Raw genomic sequence first — 18831 nt, forward strand, 5'->3', positions numbered from 1 at the left:
ATGTACCGCAAAAAATACAATTGGGCCAGCTACTAAAATAACTTGTCATTGTTTTGTCTTAGTTGTGCACGTAAAACTGAACATTTGGGGGTCAGTGGAATATGTATAATTTTGGTGACCAATACTAATTATCACAAAGTGACAAGCACAGAAATAGAAGCCATTCAGAAAGACAAAACAGGAGGTTCACAATATTATTTTAGTTATTTTAGATGCCTAGATTTACAAGTTAAATGAGGTGGGAGAACAGTCATGTTATGATAGTCAAATATGGTACTAGGATGAGTAGATCAGATGGTTGCATTGAACATGCATTTAAATAAATTAAGCATCTAGTTTCAGTACTCACTCTTTAATGGTGATGCTTTCCATTTATGTTTTCTTTGGGTTTCAAAGAAGAAAATCCATGAATCCTGTTCATATATCCTGGATTCAGTGCCACCCTCTGTGAACTTGCCCACAACTTGATATCCGTAGTTTTCTTCACAGCTGTGGGCTAATTCTGACATCGCAGCCTTTCTTTTTGCTCATGAATCAATTGGTATGCAAGGAGATATTGACAGAATGGATCAATACATCAATAGATACTTATCAGGGACATATTCTGTAGAACATCCTCTGTTTGGAGATGTAGAGGATGTCAGATTTGTAAAATGCATTCTATCCCCATATAGAGCTTACAACATATAAAAGAAATGAGAAACATAAAACAATCCCAACCAGGTAAGTAAAAGAATAATATATCCTACCTGAGGTTCCTCTGCAGAAGTGCAAAAGATCTTCTTCCTTTGTTTGTGTGTATATATGCATAATTCTTTTTATCTTTATGTGTGTATTTTATGTGGGAGGATACTGGGAATTGAAACAAAGGGCTTCATACCTCTGAACTACACCCTCAACCCTATTTTATTTTTTATATTGAAAGGGCCTCACTAATTGCTGAAGTCTTGTTATCTTGCTGAGGGTGTCCTCAAACTTTCAATCCTCCTGTCTCAGTTTCCCAAGTACTAGGAATACAGGCTTTCACAGTGGAGAATTTATTCTCCTATTTATTGATCTAGCACAAAAATCTGGTAACATAAAATCTAGTAGCAGGTCATGTCGTGGAAATTTTTCATGTTTTTTCCCTCCTGGATCTAAATCTTTCTCTGATATTTATGGAATATTTTCTTGTGTCTCCCACATTCCTATATCTCTGGCATATAGAAGACATGTCAGTCACTCCAATGTTCCCTTGACTCTGGGTTTTAACTGAGTGATATGAAAATCACTTATTTTGTGTCCAACGTTTTTGTGGAAGTGGTGCTAACAATGGTGAGTAGAATTTATCAGTGGAGGAACTGTGGTGATGACAATATTAATTGCAATGTAGACCTAATCTTGGAGAAATCCAGGCCATTTTTAATCAGGATGATCATTTTATAGGGTACATCATCATTTACGTCTGCCTTTGGTTTCTGCCCAATATTAGAGCTAGGTTTCCCTGGTTTTCTTTGATTTATAAACTATTCAATATCTTTCCAATATAGCTCTTTCCTGATTAAGCCAGTGAGAGATAGTTGTTTGCAATTATAACCCTTATTGGTAAAGATGTTAGATCTGCCAGTGAACAGTAAGTCATAAGGTAAAATATCGAGGACATGAATGAAACCTCTGACTTGATAAAAGCCTACAGCGCTTAAAGTCCAGTTACTCAAGGGTTAGCTGCACACAACATGCAGTAGTAGTGAAACAATTACTTAAATTATTTCCTGGGTTGTTTGAAATGAAGTTCATACTGAAGGCAAGTTTCTGGAAAATGAATTTCTGCTTTTGTTAATAATAAAAAGACAAGAAATTTAAGAATTATGCAGAAGCTTTATTGTTTTTTGTTTGTTTGTTTGTTTTTCAAGCTACACTCCCAAACCTATTTTTTTTATTCTTTATTCTTTATTTTGAAACAGGGTCTCACTGAGTTGCAAAGTGCCTCACTAAGTAGCTGAGACTGTCCAAGAACCACGATCCTCCTACCTCAGCCTCCCAGTTGCTGGGATTACAAGCATGTACCACCATGCTCAGCTTGTTTTACTGTTATATTTTAAAGGATATTACAAGAATGCAGATGAACTCCCAGCTGAAACAGTACATAGGACTAAGTCCAGAAGTTCCTGAGCACAAGAGCTTCTGCCTCCATGGAGATGGGATATCATGTGCCACCCTCCTGGTACTTGGATTTGTTCACCAACCTGAAACAGGTGACTTGTATATTATTAAGATGAAGATGTGTTTATTTATTAGAAGTGGCTGAAAATACTGGAATTCACCAGTTTTCAAAAAAAAAATTCTACCTTGGTTAATATTTCCCAAGGTAAATCACATGTTCTGCAATTTATCTCTGACTGTGGCACAGATAGTAAAAAAAATGAGTGCTGTTATCAAAGACCAATAAGAATTAATCAATTGAAGCAGTTCTAGCCAATAGAACTGCCCTCAATCATTGACTTCCCATCAAAGGTGTCGTCTATGCAATGACTAGAATATCTTGTTTCGTGGAAACAGCAATTCAGGAAGTAAAACAGACAAATAATCAATTGAGATTAAAGGTCACCTGATTAAGTTCAGACAAAAGGATTTTTGGGACTATTGTTTTAGTTAGGGATAGCCCCATAAAAAAGCTGGAAACAAAGTAATTCCTAAATACCACCATTGTGCCCCTCCCATTACATGCCTCTCTCTGTTTGATTTGCAAGGACTTCAAAATAGTGCACAGCCATTATTCTGAGCTAATAACCAGACAATGATACCAATATCAAAAGAGGTGGACATGCTCATGGTCAACTTAGTTTTTCCACAAGCTGAGGCTGACCAGAGGAAGAGAGTGAGAATCATGATGAGAGCAGACCTGCAGATGTGGCTTATGGTAGAGACATCTTCCCAAGGACCCAATCACCCTTCTCCTACAGCAAGGAGTTCTTGGAAAACCTACACATAATCACCCTTCTGTCCCCAGTTCCTCCTCTGCTTTGAACCAGGGAAAATTGCTCTCTTTGGTATCTTTAATTAGTTTACCCTAGGAGAAAATCAGGGTTCATATTTCCTGGCCACCTGCAGATTTGGGCTTTCTAAACACTACTGTACGTACAATCTGTACATGACTGTGCTTCTTTCTGACATGGTTGACTTCAGCTGAGTCCTAGATCACTATGCCCATGAGCCCTTCTTTGGCAACCACCACTTGAGTGATTACTTTCTTTGGAGAAGTATTTTCTGTGTCCTAAAGTTAGTATATCAGTTAATCCTCTCAACTTTGAGACTAAATACTCTTTTGTGATTGCTTTCCATATGAAGAATCCAGTAAAGTGCAGGTAAGTAAACTTTCCAATCTCACTTAGCTAGTAAATATGAATTTTAATCCACACACTCTGACCTCCACAGCCCAGATCTCTTTGGTTGTTGTTATTTATTTACATTGAAGAATAATATATCCACAAAAAGTGAATATATTACAAATGTGCAGCCTAATACATTTTTACAAACTGAACCCACATGTGTAATCAGCACTAATTTGAAAAACATAACATTATCAACACCCAGAAATATACACCTTATGTCCTCTTTTCAGGTTCTACCTTCCTAAGACTAAACATTACCTTAAAATGATAATCACTACTCATTATGACTTCTCCCTATGTAGATCACCTTGGCCTGATTTGTGCTGTTTCAATAATTGAGAGCCTGTAGTATGCACTCTTTTGTGTTTGGCATTTTTGCTGCAGGATAGTACTTGTGAAATTCACTGATATTTCATGTATTGGTGTTTATCTTCTATTCTCATTTTTGTGTAATTCCTCATATGTTTTTCTACTGATGGGGCTGACAAACCTGTGGACACTTTTAAGTGTAATTGAATGAAGCGGCTCTAGGACTCATTAATATGCACCCATACGTGATACAAAGAGGCTAAGTCCTTTATTTTCCATGAAAACCATCCTATCAACATCTGGTAGTCAATGTCTTTTTCAATCTGGTTACTATGGTGTATAGGCTGTTTTATCACATTGTGGATTTTTACAAGTATTTCTCTGATGGCTGGGAGCCTTTGTATATATTTATTAGCTATTTAATCTTCTTTCTTTAAAATAGTTTACTCGAATCTATTGCCTTTTTTCTCTACCTGATGGTTTAACTTTTAAAACTATTATTATCAGTTTGTTGGAATCGATTATATATTTTGGATGTGACTCATCAGATGTATGTTGAGAGTGAGCAACATCTCTCACTGTTTAGATTTTCTTTTAGTCTCTTAATAATGTCTTGATGAACCGAAGTTCTTAATTTTAACTTTAATTTTTCCTTCTTTTTGTTTATAGTCAGGGACTTTTGTGTTCTTTCTGCAAAATATTTGCCGACTTTAAGGTCACAAGAATGTCCTGCATTTTTTTCTAAGAGTTTAAAAAGTTTTAAAGTGAAAGTCTCTTGCTCACTTACTGATTTGTAATCCATCTGGAAATATGTTTCTAGGGAGCTATGAAACAGAGCCCAGGCACACTCTTTAAATCTATATGAATAATAAATTGGCCAAGCACTGTTTATTGAGAAGACCATCTTTTCTACTGCATTCAACTGTTTTGATTTGTAATTTTTTTTTCTTTTTTCTCTTTTTTTTTCTTTTTTTTTTTTTTTTTTTTTACTTTTTTGTGGTACTGAGGTTAAACCCAGGGGCATTCTACCTCTGAGATACACCCCCTACCTCTTTTCATGATCTATTTATTTTAGCTTATTAATTAACTTATTTTTGTGGTAATGAGATCAAATCCGGGGTATTCTACTTTAAGCTACAACCCTGGCTCTGTTTCACTTTTTATTTTGAAACAGAGTCTCACTAAGTTGCTGAAACTCCTCTGGAATCTGCAATCTTCTGATCTCAGCCACCCAAGTACTGGGGTTACAGATATGTGCCACCACACTCAATTCCAGGTAGAGGGCATTCACCTCTGAGCTACACCCCCAGCTCTATTTTTAAGTCTTTATTTTGAAACAGCGTCTCACTGAGTTGCAAAGGGCCTCACTAAGTAGCTGAAGCTGTCCTCGAACCACAGTCCTCCTGTCTCAGCCTCTCAAATACAAGTGTGTGTTAGTTTTGGAAAAATTAAGATATTGTGTTTTTGAGTTTTCCAGACCATAAACATATTGTGTTCTCTATTTAAGTCTTTTAAAAATTTCTTAAGAACTGGGCATGGTGGTGCACACTTGTTATCCAGGTACTTGAGAGGCTGAGACAGGAGGAACCAAGGTTCTCAGCCAGTCTCAGCCACTTAGTGAGGCCCTTTGCAACTTAGTGAGAACCTGTTTAAAAAATAAAAAAATAAAAAATTGGGCTGGGGGTGTAGCTCAGAGGTAGAATGTCCCTGGGTTCAATTCCCAGCACCATTAAAAAATAATATTTCTCAATAAGATTTTGGAATTTCAGTGTAAATGTCTTGAACTTGTGTTTATTTCTAGGAAGAGACTGCCTGAGGTTAGTGTTATTTCTACCAAGAATATTTGGAGAAATTATTAGTGAAAGCAAATAAGTCTGGGATTATTTTTATGTGAGAAAGTTTTGATAATAGTTTAAATATTTATATCAACTACTCATTTTTCTATATTTTCTGTCAGTTTTGGTAAGTCATTTTTAAAAAGAAATTTCTTTTTTTTTTTTTTTTTGGTGGTACTGGGGTTCCTGGAAGCCCTTCTACTTCCGGGCTACACTCCCAGACCTATTTTATATTTTTGAAACAGGGTCTCTTATGCCAGCGTGGCTGGCTTCGCGAACCTGCGCGATCTTCCTGTCTCTACCTCCCAAGCGTGGGGATTACAAGCTTTACCACTCCTGGGTATTTTTCCAAAGGGGTTGAAGACAGAGAACTACAGCAATATATGTATACTTATGTTCATAGCAGCACAATTTGTAATAGCCAAAATTTGGAAACAACCTAGGCCCCCATCAACAGATGAATGGTTTGCAAAGTTATGGGAAATACACACAATGGAATTCTATTCAGCTATAAAGAAGAACAAAATCACATTTGTAAGAAGATGGAAAGGGCTGGAAAGCATTAAGTGAGATCGCCAAACGCAGAAAGAGAAGCGACATATGTTTCCTCTAATATGCCCAAACGAGTGAGCATTGGGGATACCAGAGGGAATCCAGATAATGGAAGGGAAATCTCAGCAAAGTTTGAATGGAAAACTAAGAGAGTAAGGAGGCTGAACTTGACTGATGAGCGGCTATTTCCAAATAGGTGTAAAAGTACGAATATAGCAAGGTTAGCCTGGGTATTAAGTATTGGGAGGGGGGAAGGGAAAAGAGAGGGGGTGAGAGGGCACCAAATACAGATTAAATGTATAACATTTACTTTCAATAAAATAAATTAATAAAAAAGAAATTTCAAAATTTGAACCATATTCTTGTATTCTGGTACTTATAATATGTTTTAATAACTTTTTAATATTGTTGGCAGCCGTGGTGAGAGTCCCTTTTAATACTGAGATTGACAATCTTAACTTTTTGTTAATCTTATTAAAGGGTTATGATCTTACTTAGAATATGTTTGCTCTTTCTATTGTGGTAGCTTGAAAAATGCTTAAATAATTTATTTTATTATTCTTATGTAATATTTGTACCTCTGGTATACTTTTTTCTCTTAAAGATTCCTTTAGCTATATTTTGTTTTGTTTTTATAGTACTGAGCTTTGAATCCAGAGGCATTCTACTTCTGAGGTATACTTCTAGCCCTATGTTTTTATTTGTTATTTTGAAACAGGTTTCACTAAGTTGTGGAAGGCCTCACTAAGTGGCTGAGGATGGCTGTGTATCTGCAATCTTCCTGTCTCAGTTTTCCAAGTACTGGCATTACAAGCATGACCATCCCCAGCTCTTCTAGCTATGTTTTTGATATGATGTAGCACTCACTTAAAATAATTTTCTTTTCTTCAACTGTTTTCTTCTTTACCCTGTATGTTAGTTTGGAATGTGTTATATAATGTTTTACTTACTATTTAGGCCATTTGTGATTTCTAATAATTTGCTTCTAGCTTACTTTCAATATTCTCTGAGAATATAGGCTAAATTATCTCAAGTTTAGGGGGAAACTGAGGCTTTATTTATGACAAACTATGTGGCTGTTTCTTGTAAATAGTTTAGAAATCATGAAAAATATGAGTGGAATCATGGGTCATATATCTAAGAACTAGGCCAGCTTTGTTAATTTTCAGATCTTCTTAAATTATTCAGATCTTCTGTGCCCTTGATTATTAATGTCTGCCTGTGGTACCAGCTAGTGAGAATTATAAGTTAAAGCCTTTCACCGTGGTTGTAGATTTCTCTACACATGTCTTTTTGGTTCTGTCCACTCTATGTATGTATTTTGAGTCTTTGGTATCAAGTTGTACATTATGATTATGATACATTGCAAGTGTTTCTTTTTACCTTTAGTAATTGGAAAATGTTTCCTTATCTTTAGTATTCTTCATGCCCTAAAAATCTACGTTTACCCATATGCTTACATGTTTTGTGACACTCTCATAGCGATTGTGTCTGATTTTGTTCAGCATGTATCCCAGCTGTTACTGCAGTATCTTAAATATTTGTGGAGGCAAAGAGAGTGTGAACAGAGTATACAGGTTGTCTGTCTAGATCTGTATTTTGTTGTTTTGTATTAGTTGTAAGTCAATGTTCTCTAGAGAAACAGGAATGTGTGTGTGTGTGTGTGAGAGAGAGAGAGAGAGAGAGAGAGAGAGAGAGAGAGAGAGAGAGAGAGAGAGAGAGAACTTAAGAACATATAATCATGTGGGAATAGAAGAATAGGCTCCCATGGTGGTAGAGACTGGTCATTCCTGGAGCCCAAGGAAGAGTTATATTTTGAGGCTATTGACAGTCTGCAGCAGAATTCTTTTTTCTCCGGGCAGGTCAGCCTTGTTCTGTTAATGCTTCCACAAATTGAATGAACCTACCCACAATATAGGGCGCAATCTTCTTTCCTTAAGTGTTCGTTTAATTTAAATGCTTATTTAATTATCAATCTCCTGTAAAGAAAATATTTGTAGACATATCTAAAATAATGTTTCCCAGAATATCAATGTACCTGGGCCCAGCCAAGTTATAAAAAAATAACTCTTATAGGTCTAGTGATGGCTGCTATGGTAATTATGTTATCTCTAGGTTACTGGTCACCATAAAGGCCAAAGGTTGGCAATATCTTGGCAGAAAAAATAGCACTCCAAAATTTTTAATTTTCTCCCAAGAATTATTCAACTATAAAATTGTTTTGTACCCATTTGAGCTTTCTCCAAAGATAAAATATTATATCTACCTAAGTTAATATATAAATAATATTTATAAAATATCTAAAATTATATATGTGTGTGAGAGTGTGTGTGTGTGTACGTGTGTGTGTGTGTGTGTCACTGTGGATTGATCCTAAGGGCATTCTACCTTTGAGCTACACCCTCAGCCCTTCTTTTTTTATTTTGAAACAGGGTCTCACTTGGTCGCTGAGGCTGGTCTTGAGCCTGCCAGTCTGTCTATACTAGCCTTCCAAGTACTGGAATTAAGAGTGCCTGCCACTCTACCCGGCTCTGCTCTTACCTATATTAAGATACAATCGTGCATTTCCTGGGCCTTTACAGACACACTGGAGTCATCCTCTGGTCTCTTAGTATACAGTAAGTGCACTGCTGGAGATGAAGGAAGGGAAGAGTTCAACAGGCAGATTGCCTTCAATGTTTGTCACTTTTTTATTCTTGGCACTGGAGACTGAACTCAAGGCATCATATCTCTAAGCTACCCCCTCAGCCCTTTTGATTTTTTATTTTGAAACAGGAATTTGCTAAGTTTCTGAGGCTGGCCTTGAACCTGCCATCTTCCTGTCTTAGCCTCACCAATACTGAGATCACAGGCGTGTACCACCACACCAGGCTTTGTCCCTCCTTTTTCAATGAAAAGATTCAAGTCAGCTTTTCCTCCCAAGCTATCAGAAAGCTAAATTTGCAACATGGTCAAACTTTAAATTTTAAAATTTTATCAAATTTACCTTAAAGTAACCAGTTCTGTAGGTATTCCATACACACTCAACATTGTCATAAAAATCTATTTACATTTACCAAAAGATGTCTCAACTTAAATAGATTTTGCTGAGTAGATACCAATCTCTTTCTTCAGCTGCTATTTGTTGAAAACCCTCAGGAAATTGAATTAGCAATTATACCACTTTCTGTTTTACATTAACAGCGGCTACTGAATCGCTAGAATATTCTCCCAACTAGTGTACAATTTTCTTTTTCTTTAAAACCAAGAGCCAAACTCACCTCCGGCCATTTATAACTAATGATCCCCATCCCTTTGCCACAGGTACACACACCTAACTTAGATCACTTTGTGTCCTCTGAATGTTCAAGCTTGTGTATATGTTCCTTTTTAAGGGCATTTATGTTCCTTTCATATGTATTGGTTTTCTTAATTCTCACTTGTAAATTAGGGACTTTTGAAAGTTCCTTTAGCTTTTTAAATGCCCCAAGGCTGTGTTTAATACACCAAAGTAGTAACTGGCTGAACAGCTCCCTAGTGGCTTTAAACAGTTAATGCAGGGTCATAAGAAGCCTAATTTATTGTTAGGGAGTAGTTTAGGCCTAGGGGAAATGTACTATGTCAGAATTTTTCATGACCATAAATCAAAATCTGCAAATGTCTTTAGTATGGTGTTCTTTCAAATTGCATGATCATTTATCTTTATCCTTACACACTTGAGTTCCTCAATAGTAGCCCCACAGACATTTTGAACTGATAATTTTTATTATGGAGGAATGGGCTGTCCCAAGCCCATTCTAGGATATTGGACAGCATCTGTGTCCTCTGCTCATTACATACCCGTAGGACCCTGCCTCCCCAGCTGTGACAACCAAAAATGTGTCTAGACATTGCCACGTTTCCTCTGGAATCAAAACTGACTCCCAGTAAGGACCACAGCTGTACACCTGAGAGCTTGGTCTTCAACAATAAATTGATAATTAACTTTTTTACAGGACCATTTTCATTAAAGGGCAATGCCATTAACATCAATTAAACCAAATTTCTTGGCACTTAGAAGATACCTGTTAAAGGTCTCGAGATCAATCAAGAATACCCATTTGAATAATCCATGTGCTTATTGGTTTAATATTACTAATACAGTCAAAGCAGCAACTCAGACTGATCCAAAATCTCCCAGGCACAGCTCTACTGCAGTTTAAACAGAGGCAGCTGCTAAGGGCTTGGCAGTTGGCTTGAGAGACTTGAGATAAAAGAGTTATCTATCCTTCCTGACTTCCCGGAATGCTCTCTGACCTCCGTGGATAAAGACCGCTCAGACTATTGCCAAGTGATGTTTCACAGGAGAATCTCAATTTTAATTCTACTGGAACTATTTTTAAATGCTAATTTCATCAAGAATTCCTGGAATGACTGCTGTCATTAATAACTTAATCTTGTCACTTAGGTCTCCTCATTAAGTACCTGGGGTTGTAGCTCCCCTGCCCTTTTAAAACTAGTTTGAGAATTTTCTTTTATTTGACAGTCATTTGTGATATTTAAGTACTGTTGTAATTCCTTTTATTTATTTATTTATTTTGCTTATCTCACTTGGCAAACAATTTATGAAACGTTTCCTATGTAATATGTTAGCTCCCATTGTCATACTAGTTTAATAGTTAAATAGTTAATAAAGTCATATTCTTTGTGGCATGGATCTCTCTAGGTAGCTTAAAAAATTAAAACATCTCAAAGAGTGAATTTTAAAAGCATTCTCTACTTTTTCAGAATTGATATAGCTAATGAAACAGCTATCATGGGTTCAAGTAAATTAAAGCTATAATTCCAAAGAATATTTTGGCCATAATCATTTGATTATGATAAATTATTAGGCTACTTGGCCAGTACTATATAAAATTTTACTATATAAATTCAACTTTTAGGATGTTTATAGTTCTATTTTTTTTTTAAAAAAAGTACCTTAATCAAGATTATCGTAACACAAAAAATAAAATCAGCAAGGATAGTTGTGTTTCTTCTTCATTAGAAAATCCTGGGAGTCTGACAAGGAAGGAAGTGGCCAGTGCTCTGAATATGACTTTTGTAGGCCTTTTGGGAAGCAATGAGAATAGATATTTTTAATTTTGAGGCTATCCTTCATTTCTGTTATTCTTCTGTGCGCCCTGTTTGGGCAAGTTTGGACATGTGTCACCATCCTTTGAAAATGCTTAGAAAATGCTTTACCACGTTTGGACCAAGAAAACATCCACCATCATGGTTGTACCCATCTGTTCTGCTCAAAGCTCGCCACTCACTAGGATTCCAGCTCTACCTTGCAGTCACTTTTCTTCTCCCACAGTTCCCTGAATACCATTTCCCTGGCCTGCTCTGTGCTTATGCCTTCTTTCTCAACAATTATTTTCTCATTGTTCCAACTCTCCTGTTGACTTTCAGATCTCTAATATATCAGGTTTATAAGTACATGGATCATTGACTGATTGACCTCCAGTTGCACGTGCTAGGTAAGTGCTCTACCACTGGCCTACATACTCAGCCCTTTTATTTTTAAGTTTTCTTATGTTAAATTGCCCAGGCTGCCCTTGAACTTGTGATTCTCCTGGAATTACAGGCACGAGCCATCACATCCAGCGAGTAGACAAGTCGTAAGGAAGTAGATATTCATGGTCTGCTATGTCTCCATGAAATGGGGAGATTCGAGGAGGAAAGAAGAAGGGAGTTTTTAGTTCACTCCAAACCTGTCATTGAAATCTGTTAAAGATTTTAACTGCTTCTTGTATTGTCTTCTTAAACTCTTAACCCATCTCAATATCATCTTATTCTACTTATTTCTACCTACTGAACTAAGAGAATCAAGTGAAGCAAGAAAATTATCCTTCTTAATTTGCCTAGGACGTTCCCTCAGGACTCTTGTTCTCCATGAAAAGCAGAGGAATACTCTTTTAAACATTCCTGGGGAGTATTATATGGCTTCCTCTTCCTGTTAGAGCCATTTCTTCACCAGTTAGAGTAGGTAACCAGATGTGCCTGTCACATATGGATGGGGACAATTTGTAACCAAGAAAGTAAAAGGAGAATAAAGCACAGAAAACAGTTCCCCTATTAATTTGAACACATGCAGGTCTTGTCCAGATACCTTAAAAGTAATAGTTTCCCTTCCTGAAATCTCCAAGGCTATTGTGGTTGACCGTGAGGTCAGGGGAAGGACTAATTGCAAGAGCAGCTGTCATCAACCCACCCAGAAGAGTCAAGTACAAAGCCACACTGATTCTCAAAACATTCCTCCAGGCACTTGCCCGAGTCTCATAACTCCATGGTACGGAGGTTCAAAATGGGGTGATGGGTGAACCACAAACAAGTTTAGTTCCGATTTTCCTTCTTAGATATAACAATTTGGATGGTTAATTACGGTGAACTGTCAAATCATCTTAGATATTAGGAACACTATTACCTACCAGAAAGTTATTCCTAAATTCTACACATAGCACCATGAGAACAAAATCAATTTTAAACCACTTAAACTGCCAAAACAAACACTTAGATTTGGTTATAGTGATACCACCAAGGATATTTGTTATGTTAAGTGGAGCATTTGATAGCTGTATCTGTATTATAGCTTTATGGACTCTATCTCTACATACATGCATCCCTTTAAAAAGGGATATATATGTATATAGATATAGATATATATACACACATTTTAAGTATTAAGTAATGATTAATTACTTGATGAAAACTACTTAGAAATCATGGAGAAGATTATGATATAACATAGGAGGATATAATATGTATTATGTCAGAATGCATGAGAATTGAAACTATGAAAATATATATTTACTTAGAAAATAATAAGAAACTGTGAAAAATAAATACTTAGTATTTTGAGGTTCAGGAATGCTAGGTTTTATCATCAGAATTTTCTTTAATGTGGTCAATACAGCATGATCTCATTTTTAAAAATTAAATGGTAACTTCTATAAATGTTGGGATTCAGATCTATTTCCTTTCTTTAAAGAGGATTTGGAGAAATTGACAGACATAATAGATTATAAATGCTCTTACTTTTTCAGCTCAATTCCAAGATGTCCAAAGATGAATAGTGTGCTTATTTGCCACCGAATAGGAAGAATATATCTTGTTCTAAATACAATTGTACTTGCCCTACTCACACCTCATACTGGTTTGTGACTACAGAATAGATAGTTGTGTGTGTGTGTGTGTGTGTGTGTGTGTGTGTGTGTGTGTTTCTGTTTTCATGCATTTGCCATTGAAAATGAGGCAATATATGTACCTCTTAAGGACAGTAAATCCTCTCTAGCGGTGAAGCAATGAGTGGAATTTATTCCTACTCTTAAAAAAAGAGTAGGGTTCACATGGAAGAGAAATTATCCATTTAGTATGCCTGGTCTGAACATCTACTAACCAATGAGCACCTATTCTTTTACACTGACCACCGAGAACTCTTTGAGATGAGTATTTGCGGAGGGTAGTGGGTGCTTTGCTCCTCAAAAATTTAAAACCCTTAATTTTCTTAGCCCCATGTACAGTATTTCACCCTGATAGTGTTAACAAATGTTAAACCAGCAGTTCATCCATCAATTAAAACCAGGCATCCACTCTCAGAGCATGTGGTTTAAGAAGGGTGCGACATTTAAGACGAACTGGGATAAGAAATCACAGATGTCGGTCTATTACTATTACTAACAACAATATTATTACTATTATTGGCTATTTGCTCCAAACAAATGAATGCTTGCTCCAGTATTTCCAATTTGACATTTGCTGTCAGTCCCTCAGACGTGTGACCCTTCAGGCTCTTTTTGGACATCTAACACTTCTCCATATCTTTGTTCAGGGCCAAGTGTATTGCTCTTCACACCCCACTTCCTGAGTATGACCTCCACACTCTAAGCTTTGGCCTCATAAGTATGGCCTGGTCTCTATTCTAAATGAGATAGGGAATGTCAACACCCACCTAAAGGGGAAGAGTTGGGGAAGCAATAAGTCTACGAATGGCAGAGCCAGAACATGAATTCAGCACTCCAGGAATCCAGCTCTTCGTCACATGCCCTTACCTTGCCCACTCCTTCTCTGTTGAGACTCTGCAACTGTTTACTAAAATTGTCTTTCCATATCATCTCTGCCCTGCGAAGCTGCAGACAGGGGTCTCTAGGAAACGAGGATAGGCAGTCGGAGGGGCCTGACCATTGTCTTCCATGGACTAATTGCCCAGTGACCTGAATAAAACACTGGAGTTTAGTGAGTCGAAAGAGATCACCGAGGGATTCATCGAACCATTAATAACATGTATTTTACTTGCTATGAAACATCATTAAACATTTAATCAGACTGCACAGAGATATCAAGAATTATGCAAAAAGGACAGTCTTTGAAAAAACATTAGAGATAATGAAGAATTGACATTCCTCCTGTGTTGAGTTGCTGGTACCACCAATTTCTCTTTTCTAAGTGCAAGAAATTGTCACTCTATTTTTCCCTCAGCACTTTCTCTAAATTGGCCCTTTCATTATTTTCTTCCTCTCTTTAGAAAAACACTAATTAGCCAGGCATGGTGGCTCACGCTTGTAATCCCAGAGCATGGGAGGCTGGGACAGGAGAATCGCACAGGTTCGAAGCCAGCCTCAGCTACTTAGTGAGGTTCTCAGCAATTTAGTGAGACCCTGTTTCCAAATAAAGTATAAAAATAGGTCTGGGAGTATAGCCCAGAAAACAAGACACCAATTATTTTATTTCCTAAAAATGTAAACAATATATGTAAAGCATCACTTGTCACTATACTGGAATTGAACTGCTTTTTTACTATCAGTGTTTAAAGAAGCTGAGTCGGACATTGGTCCAGGACAAAGGTTCACGAGAGATTCTCAGAGGTCATCACAAACCTGTGGGGAACATCTTAGCCAAACTAGACTTCTGAGTAACTATTACTGACATTATTTTTACGTGTTTCTACTGCCTACTGCCCAGCTAAATTCACATATCCCAGGATGGGATCTCTCATCGTGAATATTTGAAATAGACATAAACTTTAAATATAACTCTGTTGACCACTAAATTCCTCTATGTTTCTCAATTTCAGTTGGAAAATACTAGAATTTTTAGTATTGTATTATCTTCCCAACTCAGTAGCCCTTAAAGTATTTCATGAAGAACTCAACTAATGGATATATATATATATATATATATATATATATATATATATATATATTGAATATGGCAAATGAACACGGCTCTTAAACATATAGACTTCATAAGCTCCTGTACCTCATATTGTTTAGTATAACTTAATGCGCAGCTATTTACATAGTGAGATATTTTGGTAGCATTAAACATTTGTTTAACATATAATAATGACCTCCAAATGCCCAGAATGGAACCAACTCTTCACCACTCATTGACATGATGTTATATTTATAAAAAGATATCACTCAAGCCTAAATATTTATAGAAGATTTTAAATTAGTGTTTATAACTTCAAAACATTTGAAATAGAGACGTTTTTGATAAACACACTCACGTATGCCATTGGAAAAATCCTTAAAGTCTAAAATGGGGAACACATATCTTCATCTTCAAAACATGTAATTGTTAATCTTACTCTCATTAAGCATGTGGCTTCACCCTAAAGGAGACCTTCGTTTTCCTTTCCATAATAAGTCCTTCACCTTGTCCTGGAGGTCAAGGGACTTGGTTTTGCTTTAAAAATGTGAAAACTCGTAATGAGACAAGTCACAGTGGGCTGGGGCCTTGGTTACTTTCCCTAGAGAGTGTTAAAAATGGTCTCCATGGTTTATTTCCTCCTCCTCCTCCTCCTCCCCCTCCTCCTCCTCCTCCTCCCCCTCCTCCTCTTTCTTTTCCTGTTTTTACTTTTTCGGGGGGTACTGGGAATTGAATGCAGGGGTGTTCTATCTCTGAGCTATACGCTCAGGCCCATATTTTATTTTGAAATGGAGTCTTACTAAACTTCTGAGGATCATGTTAAGTTGTTGACGCAGGCCTCAAACCTGCAACCCTCCTGTTTCAACCTCCCAAGTGCTGGAATCACAGGTATGTATAACTAGTTTCCAATTACTTGTAGAGATTCAATTGATGATTTCTTTAATTGAGTCTGTCACAGACTTTTTTATTAGTAGGCTACTCTTTTCTTCACCTGTAGTAGAGTTTTGAATGTGTTTCTTCACAGATATCCAAGATGGCTTGTGGAGGTAATTAACAACAATTTGCCTTTACTGCAAATACTTTTTTCTTACAAAAGTGATATAAGTACCTTTACCACAAGACCCAGCAATCGCACTCCTGGGAATTTACCTGAGAGAGATTAAAACTTATGTCCGTATAAGATTTATGGGACTCTTTATAGTTCTATTTATAATTGTTTAAAATCTGCGGGGGATAATTACTCACCAACTGGCGATTGGATAAATAAACTGGGTTAGATCATCACATGGAAGACCACTCAGCAAGTAGTGATATATGGAAAACCCTGGATGAACCAGAAAGACATTGTGCTGAGACAGGCCATTCTCAACATTACAAACAACATGACCCCATTTAGAATAGAGAGTCTTCCAAAGAGAAAGTCACAGTGCTGGAGAACGGGTTGGCAGGAAGTCACCAGTCAGGGAGAAATGGCACTAGAAGCTCTAGGAGTGAGCGGAGTGTTCTGCATCTGTCTGTAGTTACCGTCACACACATTTATGTCTGTGTTAAAAATCAGAACTGTACCCCCCGAAATAATTTTACTCTATACTAATTCAAAAATTAATTTAAATGTAGTAAAGTATAAATAAATAAATAAATAATGACAGTAGGAAATCCACAGGCCATGGTTTCCCACTGATTCAGAGATCACAGGAAAATATAATGGTTAAAAATCTCAGAGTCAGTTCTTGGAATCCTCTTCTGCAACGTAACAGTTTTGTGACGTCGAAAGAGTCATTGAACTATGTGAAGACTCTGTTGCTTGTCCTCAAGTGTGAATGATGAGAGAGTCCACATAGGGAGTGGAAAGGGCAAAGGCTAATACATAGTACACTCAGAGACACTGGTAATATTGTGGCAGAAAATATTGTATGTATTTTCCTATTTAACTCTTTTTGACAACAATAATTTGGTTATTTGTGTACACACACACACATCTACACGCACACACAATCCCCCCTCATTACCACTGTCACACGCTGCAGACTCAGATCTCTAAAGAAACTTGTTAACTACTGTTAAGCCACTTCTGTCTTAAGAATACTGCAAACAACCTTAAATATTTTTGAAAAGTACAAAGGAAAAAAGAAAGATAAAAGGGCACTTGGTGAAGCAGTGACTATTTAGAAGCCCTACATTTTTGCTCCCCAAAGAAAGACACTGGGGTCCTCGTCCTTGACTTTCCTCTTTTCCTTTGCAATCATCCCCTTAACGCTCATCTAATCCGTCAGCTTTAGCGGCTGCATCTAGGCCGTGGCTGACTCTCGAATCTATATTTACCATCTTGGTCTCTCTCCTGGGTTTCAAGATTGGATTTCTAACTCCTCTTGGAGTTAGATTATCTGAATTGTGATCTCTGAAGCATTATCTAGAGCCAAGTCATTCATTTTCCCTTGCAAAGCTTGCCCTCTGATTTCCCAATTCTATTAATGACGCCACCATGTCTCCGCAAACAAACGCACCCCAAATTCTTACTGTCCTTGTCCCTTTTCTTTGCCTGGAACCATGAAGCAAGTCTTTGCCGTATTACCTCTGATTAAAACGATTTAATGATTATTAAAACTATTTAAATGGATCCGAGTAGAATCACACCAAAGTGCCCTGTGCGTGTCACTTTGAACTTCACAGTGATGCCTAATAAATCAATAAAGTATATTTTACAAAAACGATTGCAATGATATCTCTTTGGGTCTCCTCATCCATATTCCCTACACATGTGCAATTGCCACTTTAGTCCTAAATATATTTCCTGTTTGATAAATAGGCACATAAAATCTCTGAAAATTAATTTAAAAAAGTCAAAGCAACTTGTTCTGAGATAATTTTCATTGTGCTTCTTCACTGTATCTATTTGAACAAGCAGGTAGTTTTATATGCCCATTTAACATTTTCTCAATTCTGTGCCTTTATTAATATTGTTTGTTTTATTAAATATTTATTAAAATAATATTCCCTTTGGAGCAGCCTGCACCTCTAAATGCCACACATTTCTTCAATTCTGGCTTAAAAGCCTCGCCGTGCTCCTCCTATCAGGAGTGATTTTAGATTGCTTTGAGCTGACATAGCATATTTGTTATTACTCTTTTATGAAATATATTACATTCTGCCATTCATTAGGAGTATTTATGGTATATATTATATCCAGTGAGGGTAAAATATATGTCTAAATCAAAGCGCTGAAGTGCCTAGACTTGCACCTTGTTTAACTAGGTTCCCAATATGTATTTTCTACTGAGGAAAAAAATGAATCAGTATGATTTCACTCAGACTAGCCACAATATTTTTCTCTGGCTCCCTTCCATTTTCAAGTGCTATCACTTCATGTCATTTCTCTGCTTCTTACCCACAATGCTCAGACTGATCCTAGGCTAATGTGATTGGCAGAGAAAGCATCCTCCCGACACCTGTTCATTGAGAAGATACTCAAAGCTGGCCTGATGTACTGCTTCAGTGTAAGACCCCATCATTGACTTTAACTTGTTTTTACTGTTCTGTGCTTTTCCATGTCCTTACTCAGAATCCAAATAGGTGGGACCTATGATTGCAATACTGTCAGTATGCAGTTATTT

This window comes from Muscardinus avellanarius (assembly GCF_963383645.1).
Source record: "Muscardinus avellanarius genome assembly, chromosome: 2".
NCBI classification, from domain to species: Eukaryota; Metazoa; Chordata; class Mammalia; order Rodentia; family Gliridae; genus Muscardinus; species Muscardinus avellanarius.